General features: G+C 39.5%; 1 protein-coding gene across 2 annotated transcripts in view; it reads left to right on the forward strand.

Annotated features, from left to right (window-relative positions):
- Positions 1-812: 812 nt before the first annotated feature.
- The window catches only part of znf385b (zinc finger protein 385B), a 71524-nt gene continuing 60135 nt past the window's right edge, over positions 813-12201 (forward strand). For both annotated transcript variants that reach the window (XM_017410378.3, XM_025004689.2), the window contains exon 1: positions 813-1017. The gene's annotated coding sequence lies outside the window, so the exon portion shown is untranslated. The remainder of the gene's footprint in view (positions 1018-12201) is intronic.

A 12201-nucleotide genomic window follows, 5' to 3' on the forward strand; every position in this document is an offset into this window, starting at 1 on the left:
TGTCCAAACTGCTGAGATCACAGAAGTACACTACAGGTGTGTGTGTGCGCACCTGGGGAGGGAGTCGCTCTTTTCAAGGAAGCATCTCACTTTGCTGTGACTTGGAGATACAAAGACTGCAAGAAAATACAGCACATTTCTGCAAATTTAGTCATAAATTGTTTTATGTCGCAGCCTCAATTTATTCTCTTTTTTTGTCTCCAATGAATCACAAGTTGATGTCAGAGCCAGGTCACCAACACTGCCCAAAGTTGTCTCATTTTTTCTCTCGGACACTGAACTGAGGTGAATTCTAGATGGCTTCAAGAAGGCTTCCATTCTCTCTCTGGGGGTAAATTTGCTACATCTTTCATGGCAGTGGGCCATAATGAAAACACATCAGATGAAGGGCAAAACTTCATCTGAAAAAAACCTGGGTCCAGATGCAGCTGGAGTGTGAGAAGCTGAAGTCCAAACCAACAGACAAGAACTAGTCCTGATACCTCCTGTTAAAACAAGAGGAAATACTCAGGATGGCAAGAAAACATTTCCAAAGCCAAGAGAGAGAAAGGCTAAAATACAAACAGAAGAAAATCCTATAATGCCAACTGTTGACGTCACAGCCAGTTGACAGTAAATACAGGGAGGGGATGAAAAATACTGACACACACCCACACACACACACACACACACACACCATGTGAACAACATCCAGCAATTTCACTCCCTGTTTACATGTGTGCGTTTGGAAGGTGAAGCCCACGCATGCGCAGTGTCGCCGCTCCGCTCCGCTCTCAGTGCAGCGCAGAGCGCGCGGCTCCCCGTGTCTCCGGCAGAGTTCCACAGTGTCCTCAGTGTCCACAGTGTCCACAGAGAGTCCAGGATGATCGATGACTGATGAGTCAAAGCTCGCGCGAGCTCACAGACTGATCGGTTCAGTATCGATTATCAGTGACCCGATCAGCCAGTTGAGCGCTCCAGACCAACAGGAGTCTACTTTCTCCATCACCTCCTCCTCCTCCTCTTCCTCCTCCTCCGGTAAGGCACCTTGCTCCTCTTCTCCTTCTGTCCCAACTCCTCCGCGCCTCCTCTCCTGTTCTCAGGTAGTTGAAGGTTAAAAAAAAAAGCGAGCAGCTGCAGCAGAAACCCCATCAGCGACACTTTCAGACTACCTGTCCGTCTGAAACTCATCACCTCTGAGTTTCTCAGCTTTTTTTTCTGCATTTCTCTGCAATCTGCAGTCTCCCCCGTTGGACTGAAAAGGTTCAATTATAAGCTTTAATTTAACCCGAGCATATGCCTGCTGACGCTGCAGTGGTGCAAGAAACACCTTTCACTTTTACAAGAAAACACACAAAATTTGGTTTTGAATTTGAAGTATTTTAGATCAATTTAGCTGAATTGTAAGAATATGCATCTAATGTCTAAAAGTAACAATATATCTAAACTAACCTTCAATGAAGATGCAGTTAATTAAAGTAGCTTCAATTAAATTACCTATGTGTGTATATTACCTATGGCTTTGACTCATTTGAATTTTTTATTGTGGATTTTCAGATATGGCTTGTTTTGTAATCCAAATAAAAACCTAAAGAAATGCATCTATCTGAAGTAAATATATTTAAATGACTCTTCATAGTTTGTTTAGTTCTGTAAATGAGGACTTTCTGAATTTCTGTATAGATTAATTTGAGGCTCTTTGTTTTCATTTGGTTACATATTTTGTTCAAGGTGAGAAACACCTTTCTTTTGAAGAAGAAGAAGACGAAGAAGCTGAAACCATTAAAATAATTTTGCTTATACAGGAAAAACACCCCCCAAACAACAAAACTATTCTAATGGACTAATTATCAGTGGCTGATTGAATTACATTAAAGTTCTTCATGTGTTTTGTTCTCAAACTCACTTTAATTAAACTTTCCTTGAAAGAACTGCATATTGCAGGACATAGTTCTAAACAAAGATCTCAGAGTTTGTGTTGGGGATGACTCTCAGCTACTACCTCGCCAAATTTGAATTAAATGTCTATTAAGTTGATTAACTGCGGTGGCCATCTTGAATCAGATTGGCCCTAGAAGGTAATCACATCTCTTCTAATTACTTTTGGAAAGTTTCATTAAAATTTGTCTAGAGGTTCATGAAGGGAGTTGGATAAAAAAATTAAATAACTGAATTTATGAACGACACATAGTAGAGCGAAAGGTTTAACATTTACTCAGAAGTAGAGCACATTAACACATAAATGCTGGGTGAAATCCTTTAAACCCAATTTTTAGAATAGCTTTTTAAATAAATGCTAAAAACACTCATATATGTGTATTTTCCAAATTTTATCAACCTTCATTTAACAGAAAACAAGACAAAGTAAAGGATTTTTTGTGACAATGACCACCTTTGAATGAAAGATGTAGGTTATGATGCTATCAGCACAGCCCAAAAATGTTGAGAGAGTTTTTTTGTTTATTAATTCTTTCAACAAAATGTGCTGCTAAACCCTGGCAGTACATCTGGTCTCTCTGACCTCCTTCACCTTCACACCCAGTCCCAGAATCTCAGGTCTTCTGACACCAACCTGCTCTGCATTCCCCACACCGCACTGCAAACTTTTATTCAAGTGCTAACGATTGTACCGCTTTTACCTCGTATATCTAAAAAAAAAAGAGAGAATGTTTTATTAACCAGACTAACTCCTCCCCTCAGGACTCCTGTTACAGGTTTGTAATGTGTAGACTAACGCTCTGTTTAATGATAATTAGATGAAAGGTGTGATAAATAGAGGCTATTGTTATTGTTTGTTTATCTAAATATCTGATGACCCATTGGACAGCTACTGGTGATTACCTTTAGGAGACAACTTGTTTTAAGATGGCCACCACAGATAATTAACCTGAGCAAACACAAAAAATGGCTATGATCAGTCAGTTTATAGCTATTGAGCTATAATGTCCCAACTCGTACTCTAACAGGTTCATTTGAGATTTTGGCATTCGAGGCAGTGAGTGAAAGGCATTCCTTCAATTAGTAATAGTTTCATTATCTGTTATTACTTCTGATGAGTTCGATGAGTTATCACACATCTTCTATGTATGTTTTTGCTTTATTCTCGGTCGATAATCCGTTACCATCCAGAGTGGTGTTCGGTCTAACGCTCTCGTCGTGAATATTTTGGGAGTTTTCACTCAGGTGACACAATGTCAGGCTGTGTGTGCGCTTGAGTGTGTGTGTTGCTTATTTCTGAACAGCCAAAGCAGCATTTTTGGAACCTCCCACAGACACGTTTCTGGACTGCTTTCACAAACTAGAGCTTTGGTTCGTGAATCAATGACTGATTTTTCATCTAAAACGTGAAAGCTGATGTTTTTTTTCTTTTTAATCCTCCTGACTGAAATGAACAGGACGTCCATCACTCTGTCCTTTTGGTGCTCTCCCCCCCCCTTCCATTTCAGGCTTCGCTTTCTCTAATTAGCGCTCTTCACCTTAATTAAAGCAGAAGTCTTGTGTTCGAGACAGAGAGGGAATGCTGGCACTCTCAGGCGTGAGCACGTTTCCGTGAAGCTCAAGGTTCAGGAAACGAAGCAGAGGCTGAAGGTTGAACCTGATGAAGGTTTTTAGCTTAAATTGCAAAGACTGTTTCAGCTAGCCCTGAGTTAGCACTTTCCATATGCTGGATTAGTGATTATTGTTGCTTTCTCTGATTCTGGCCCACTTATTCCAAATTGCAGAGGTAGATGTCCTCCATTATTTAGTCTGCTTCTGCTCCTGTTTCATCCCAGTGGTCACCTAGATGTTCAAAACCCCTTGCTTTGATTAGACCATTGGTTACTTTTCATGAAATGTCAAAATATTTTTGTGGAAAATGATCATTTGGTTCAATTATTTTAATCAAATTGCAGTAGTATTGGGAATTGAGGAATGAAAGGAGCTCCTGTTCAGTCATTAGACCAAACAATTAAAGCTTTAAATAACATCTCATCTATCTTGCATACAGTCATAATGATCTTTATTTAAAGGACTTCTAGAAGGGACATTCAGTACTGGACAAAACACAGATATAACACTTTAAAATGATGTTTTTTTTTTCGATCTCTTAAGACCTTTTTTCTCTCAAAAGTAGTCTGCCCTGATTGATCAACTGACTGAAAAAATGAGGATGAAACAAACGATCAGCAGTCACTGATGTCTATGAGTGAACAGTTTAGAAGTGTTGCTAACATGTCTCAGAGAAGGGGGGTCATGGGGGAGGTACAGCTAAATGAGAGCGCAAAGATTAAGGTGATAACAGTGGGAGGGCAGGGTGTCCTATAAAACAAACATAAAAACGAAGAAAGCGTGGCCTGCTTTGATTCAGCAAATTGAACAGAATCTGATCGAACGAACAACAAGAATATCATCAAAACTCACGCGATGTTTCATAACAGACTCAACAAGGAGAAGTTGTGGAATGGGTGGGGTGGACTTGCATCGTTTCTCAGCTTACTTCCCACGTGTGTTTTTTTGGCAGTGTGTAATTTGAAAAACCAGACAGACAAATCTGGCAAAGACCTCTGTGACATATGAACCCTGTTTGCTCATCAAAAGCGCAGCGTCATCCGATAAGTTCAAACTTCTTTATCACAAGACAAACCGGATGTGGAGTGTGTGCAAAACAAAGACTTCAGTGAAAAGCTTGAAGTCTGAGCTTGGCTTAAAGAGCAGTGTTTTCTATGGTATATAAAAGATACTGCAGTTGGTATAGATTTTGAGTTTTAGACATTTTATAAGGATAACTGGATATAACTCATAACAGAAAAGGGAAAAAAGCCACAAGGAAGGAAGTGACCTCTATAAGCTTTATGGTGTTATTATCCTCAGCTGTCTTGTTTTAGGGCAAGGCGACCACATTTTCTTTTTATTTTTAATAGTGCCCAGTGATTCTGTCGATCAAATCTGGCATTTTAAAAACCCTGGACCCTTAAATACATAAATCTGCTAATCATCTGTTGGACTATACTAATACCTTGCATGATTGTATTATTTTTTTAATGCCATTTACAACCAGCTGATAGCCTGCATTAAATCACTGCTAGACAATATTAACCGAATGATAGAGCTTAACCTGGGCTAACCTCCAGTATAAGTCACAGACTGCGACAACATTTTGCATTTAAATTCACTGAACCGGGGTGTTCAGTTGTAATGTCCAGCTGTACAGTAAAGCAGTAAAGTTAGATTTGTCCTGCTGTAAAACACACTCATTCCTTTCTCCTCCACATAAATCAATTTTACCTATTTATAGGTTATGACAGCATTACTCCACACAGTGTCTGTGTGCATGTGTGTGTGTGTGTGTGTGTGCCAGGACTCCAGCAGTGGGCAGATTGAGAAGCAGCATGTTGTTACGTCAGGGCAGATTAGTTCGGAAACCTGCGGAGGGCACACACACACATACACACACACACACACACAAACTGTTGTTTTTGCTCTAAATTTATTGTTGCTCTTTGTGTTTGTGTATGGACTGACACATGTAATGAGTTCAGTCTAGCGACTTTATTCTTGTACTGTTGGAGCAATGATACGTCTGTATTTAATTCAAGGTAACATGTTATACAACCATGGTCTTTTTCTTTGGGCATGGATCCATGATATCCCCCTGCGCAATAGACATGATTTCAACATTTAGTCTGGTCATAGCCCCAATTTAACCCTGCATATCTCAGCTTAAATTTGGACCATATTTAGCTCAGGCAGTTTCATCTTTATAGTTTTTATAGCACACAACTGAAAACGTGTACTCAACTCAAATCTGTAAATTATGCAAAAATGCTGCAAAGGTTTTTATGCGGTCTGAATGTCTAAGCACTTTTTCATCCGCTTCCCAGTCGCCAGTGTTGTGGTTTTAATGTCAATGTTATCATCAAAAACACAAATTCTTTGTTCAAATGAGCTGTATATCAAAGACGGTGGTTTAGAGGTTAATAGCCTATGAAGATACATTTATATTTTATTAGCAGATGGAAACAAAACAGGAGGAACGTCACTTCATTTAATATCCCATAGCATCAAGCAATACTCTGAACGCTGATAACAAGATGCTATCATCGAAGAAGGAAAAAGGACCGATTTCTCTGCGAACTTATGTGTAGTTAGCTTAGCAGCAAGTAAGAAGTGATAGCAAAATGAAAACCTTGAAATCTTGCCAGTGTTTATTTGTTCTTGCCAATCTCATCTAAATTCAGACATCTCTAAATCTGATTTTAGACGCCTATTAAACTTTTACTTTTAGGCTGAATTAAGTCCAGTTTTGCATGTCAATGAGGCTTTTCAAAGTCATTGTTTCAACCCAGAAATGCGCAGTGAGGTTTATTCCTGACCAGGTGGATACAAGCAAGCGGATAGCTTAGAGCAGTGCTGTTCAGTGCTGGTCCTGGAGGGCCACTATCCTGCATGTTTTAGTTGTTTCTCTGGTATGACACACTTGATTTGAATTACTGAGTGATTAACAGGTTTCTGCAGAACCTAAATATCTGCCGAACAGCAAGGAAACAACTAAAACATGCAGGATTGTGGCTCTCGAGGACCAGGATTGGACACCACTGGCTTAGAGTATTTTAGGGACTACTAACATGGGACTTTGTTGAATGCAACTAATTAAAATGACACCTAAAATACAAGAAGAACATGATGCAGGATTTTTTGTTTTGTTTTTACAGCACAAATCTTTGTTTTCAAGTCTTAGCTAAGCTAAGTTAACCATATCATAGCTGGGCGCACTTCACACCAATCTCAACTCTCAGTCTCCATAAATCCAGCCGTTCTGGACTCAGCCATCAGCATTCTTTGAAAATATGGACTCACACTGATTACTTCACCTTGTTTGCTTTCACACAGTTATGAAACACCTAGTTTCTTTCCCATCATAAGCGTTTTTTTGTTATCACTGTGGTTGTAACAAAGTATTTCAGCGTGTGCAGGAGCTTTTGCTGCTGCCTACAGTACAGAGCGCTAACAGCGAGGCACATGATTACTCCCATTCTGTCTGCTGTGATTTATGGAGCTACCTGTGTGCAAGTGTGAGTGCGTCTGCACCTGCTCCCTGTTGTCAGACAAGAAAATGTAATTAATTTCCCGTCATGTGACAAAAAGGAATTGATGACAATGATGAAAAGTGATTGTGATTATTATTAAAAAAAAAATACACTCACGTGGTAAGCAGAGCAAGTGTGTGTTTGTAAAGGGTATAAAAGAACAACTTAGAGTTTGTTTGGGCTAGAAAGGGTGTGTGTGTGTAAATAGGACGGCAGTGATGAAGTGTTTGCCCGCGACTCCTGTCTCTGAGGTATTACACACACTCAGGTTGTGAAGGTCACTCTGACGCACACTCCCGCACACTGAAACATCGCACAGAAGGCCACTAGAAGTTATGAGAAGTTTCGGCTGTAAGACAAACGATTATCGTTTGTGCCAAATTAGGTCTGAAAATGATGTCTGCGTTTTGTCACCAAATAGCTGAAACAGCAAGAAAAGCATCTAAATCTCCTTCGCTGAAGTATTTTGGTGTTTGTACTCATAACAGCTGACATACGGGTTCTGCTTCCTCTGCTGTCAGCTGGTTAACACTGAAAACAAAAAGGAAAAACTGGTATAGCGCTGAGATCCATCATATCTGCCACTTGAACCTAGCTTAGCATATGTGATGTCCGAAATGAGACACAGAATGTCATTAGTTACATTTTATTTGTGTTTATTAAGCAACTTTGCCTTTGTTATAGTTAAAAAAAGTAAAGTGGAGACCATTCATAATCAAAATTACAGCACAATGTTTTGCTGAGTATTATGGAAAAACAAATTCAAATATAGGTCTTCTGATATGTCCTCATTTGATCTATTAAAATTATTCATGTAGAGTATGTCAGTTCACAGTTTGATGCTAGGTCATTCTGCCCTCTAAGTGATATGTCTCTCCAGTTTTGACCAGACTGGCGTCCTTGTTCCCTTTTGCTAATGAGCTCATTTAAAAGGCATCGTCTTATTATCTTAGGTTAGACATATTCTGCAGCTTGCTATTGTCTCATCCCTGGGATTTTTCTGCTTGACATTTCTTTTGTAATAAAACGATAAAGATCAACAAGCTGACTTTTTTCCTGTCTCCCTTTTTTTTTTCTGCTACTGAAAAACCCCAAATTCCCACCATCCTGGTGATGTTGTTTTGACTCGGAAACATTAGCTCCATTTCTTGCTTGTTCAAGACAGGACTGATGAGCCCTAATTATGTGTCAGTGTCCTGTTTTAAAAATAGAGGTACAACGGGGTGTTGATGTTGGAGCCTGATGATATGCCTCTGAGCTAGAAATGAAGAACGCTTCAGAGGTGAACTGAAGGCAACTTTACAATGTTGGCTGGTTATTTGTATGCGCACACTAATATGGCATTGAGACGCCCAAATTCGTCCGGTACGAACATTGAGATGTGAACAGCAACAGTTTAACAAGGATGTCTTTTTATGCAAATATAGTGCGACTGATGAAACTCACAGAACTCGTGGCAACTACATTCCCTGATGGCAGAATCAGCAGGAACCACAAAACTCTGGAAAAATTGCAAACTCATGGCTCGAGGAACATAATAAAGAGCCCTGAGCGTACCTCTGAACCGTCCAGATCCAAAAGTGGCCGGGTATCTTTGAAATGCACTAAAGTATATCTGAAGCACAGTGACTTTATGTTGCAACCCTCATCCCCGAAGGATCCACTGCCAAAGTCGCACAACTACACACCTGTATCTATTACTTTATACTTATGGTTGATGGGCATACAAATGTACCATCGGTTTGTGTTTGTAAAAATGAAAGAGAAGTGTATCAGTGTGACTCTCTGTGTACAAAGCACAGGAAAAAATGAGATATAGCAAGCTTTGATGTCTGTTCAACAAGTATTATAACCTAACAAACTTATGTTGTATACATTTTTTTTACAGTTTAGTTTTTCTTTCAGATTTATGCACCATTGAGATTTTTGTGTGTGACTTGTTCATCTTCTCCTGAAAGAAGACCAGTAACAGGAACAATAGGGATCAGTTTTCAGTGTTAGTTGGCTCTGTGACCTGATTTTCAGTCAGTCAGTCAGAAAGACAAACACCTCCTGCACGTCATCGGGAAAAGTTCGGAAAAGTTAATCCGGTCAAACACAAAGTCACCGTGTCCAAAATGTGAAGGTGACAGGTTGTTCTTTTTATAGAAGCGGAGACGTGACTTCAGTCTCCACGTGCTCTCTCCTCTGTTTCGTCACTCTGTCAGCTTCAAACTTCACTCTGTGGTTTGAAAGACTTGTTTAAGAGACATGTAACCCAGAACAGAAAACGTCTGTCAAAGCACTTGCGCTATTTTATTTAAAGAATAAGCAAAACTTTTATTTTGAAAAGAGGAAGTGTAAGTATCTCTTTCTAGCGTTATTTCCGGTTGAACAGGAAGTGCGATCTTTTTCTTTCTAACTTGACGCCGAATTCGCTCTGCTGCACTTTGAAAATGGAAAGAGGTCGGTTATGGACGCCTGGTGCTAAACTTTGTCATTTTGGTGAGTTTAAGGCAGAAAAACATTTTAAACAAGTAACTGCACTTTTCAGAAGCTAATTTGGAATATCTGTTATGTTAAGTCGAAGAGAGCACGAGGTAGAGAAACCGTGTGGCTGTCCATTGCCGTGTCCATATTGAAACTTCATCTTGGTGAGTTGAGACATGTGCTTGTGGAAGAAAGCATGCTACAATTAGCATTGGGCTAGCGCTAAATGGCGGTTGGATTTATTTCTGTTTAAATGTCTAAAATTGTTATTTCTGTTAAGATATGATTTCACCTAATAATATTTAAGTTCTTTTTGTACTATTTTTTAGTTGAACCTACTGATTAATGCTGTTAAATGTATCTTTTATTGGTTATAAAACGGAAGTTACTTCTGTAATGATAAACCGGAATGGGTTTTACTGGTACAGAAGATGACTAAGGTAGAATATTGGAGCTAACCAGATTAAATGCTCCTGGGTAAAGTGATAGGTGAATTGTAATTCATGTTATGATTTACATAAGTTTAATTGATTATTGAATCGATTAAAAATAGTAATCATAATTTTATGGTTAAAAGAGAATTTCATTTATTTGTTTCATGTGATTAAAATTAATTTCATGTACTACTAAGGATATTTTGAGTTAAAAGAAACATGCATGTAAAGTATTACTGTGGTAATATGAAACTTGAAGATAAAAACTAAGCTATAGCTGTATGAATGGATAAGGGAAAAGGATTGTTTAGCTGTATACAATAATATAATTATTGTGTGTAGGCTAGGTTTCTTTTGGTGATTAAGAAGCTGGATCGGATTCCTGGATTCTCTCCGGACGGAGATGGCGAGCCTGTGCCCAAAGGAAAACTGAACATCTGTTGAAGAACCTCATTCTTCTCTCCAGTTGTGAACATCCATGTGGTAACAATACGACCACTGAACAGAAAGAAAGAGCTGAACTTAAGAACATGTTTTGACTTGACCGACGACTATAAAGACAAACTGAGATTCTGAGCTCAATTGGACTGGGGTTTTGATTTTGATATGCCGGCTTGTGGTTATTGTTTTGGTTGAACTGTGTTGTTGACTTGTTATTCTATATTATTTTTTTCTACATAATAATAAGAATTTTTGCTCATTTCTGCCTCCAGTCAATTCATTTTGCATTTACATTAGTTTCTATTGTAATCCTGCCGAACCTAGCAACTGGTCTATAACTTTTGAGTTATTTTAAATTATTTACTGAGTCAGAGGTTACAATTACTTATGTGTTGGTCTTTACTCACTTTCAGAAGATCCAGAGAGTTGTATGTAGCTCATCAGCTGTCACAAAACGATGCAGATAACAAACTGTGAGAAAACAGACACACAAATAAATGACATAACAATATAGGCAAGACTTAAAGAAGACAAAAAAAGACAAAAGAATGTGTGCAGTGTAGCTGGGTAGCACAGCTGTTACTTCTTAGTGGTTTTCTTATAGTAGTACTTAACAACATGGAACAGTGTAACGTGTACTTCATAGGAAAATACCTAAACTATAGAACAGTTTGCTGTTTGCAAGTCTGAGCCCAGTTTGTTGTGTGCTACTATGAACATTCAGGCTCTTTCCTACAGTCAGGATGCACCTCAGTGGTTATTGATGGTGATTTCTGACTAAAAGTTCATGAAACATGAATGCTCTGAAGAAGTTGCTGGGGGGTTGAGGGCAGTCAATAGTTTTGGTGCACCCCCTTCAACCAGCTGGATTGAATGTTTTACTGTCATCTAAAAAAAAATACACGTCTTTAGTATTTCACAAAATAATGGTATCATATGAAAAAAAGAGCTGATTTTACCTTTTAGATTTAGCAAAAATAAAAAAAGATGATGGAGTAGATTGGGCTAGATCTCCTAGATTGTCAGAGGAGATTGCATAGTTAATGTTTGACTGATTTTAAGAAAGGACATGTTTGTAGTGAGTTGAGGATCACTAATGATGCCTAGGCGTAAATTCAAACTGGAAGACCTGCTCCGGCCTCGCCTGCATCTTCTAATCGTCGCATCATGCGCCTCTCTTCAGCCTATCAGTATCCATCCAGGCCTCCATCACATCCAATCTGCGAGCAAGCCTTTGCTTAAAAGGACTCCAGCATCACGGCTCCGTCCGTCCACCTGCCAAACTTCAGCCCACCACCGCCCCCTCTGCACTCCTAGCTCCCAGCTCCCTCAAGCTCCTTCCTCTCTTCGATCGCTACCACGAAGTCCAGCCCGGGGAAGACGCCTCTAATCCCCTACCTAAGTTTCCTGTCCAANCTCTGAGCATGGTGTCGAAACTGATCCCGAAAAGATTCAGGCCTTAAAGACCTGGCCACGACCCAAGAATCTCAAGGAACTGAGGTCTTTTTTAGGATTCTCTGGGTACTACAGACGTTTCATAAAAGGATACTCGTCCATAGTGCGCCTACTCAATGACCTCACGCGTGGGTATCCACCACTCCGCAAAAACTCAAAGTTCAAAGAAACCAATCAGACCTACTTTGACCCCAGACTGCCATTTGAGAGCCGATGGACCACAGACTGTCAAAGAGCTTTTGATTTGATCATCGAAAAGCTAACCTCAGCCCCTGTTTTAGGCTTTGCGGACCCGAAACTGCCTTATGTACTGCATACCGATGCCAGCACCACAGGTTTAGGCGCGGCACTTTATC

This window comes from Kryptolebias marmoratus, linkage group LG6 (genome assembly GCF_001649575.2).
Source record: "Kryptolebias marmoratus isolate JLee-2015 linkage group LG6, ASM164957v2, whole genome shotgun sequence".
Lineage (NCBI taxonomy): Eukaryota > Metazoa > Chordata > Actinopteri > Cyprinodontiformes > Rivulidae > Kryptolebias > Kryptolebias marmoratus.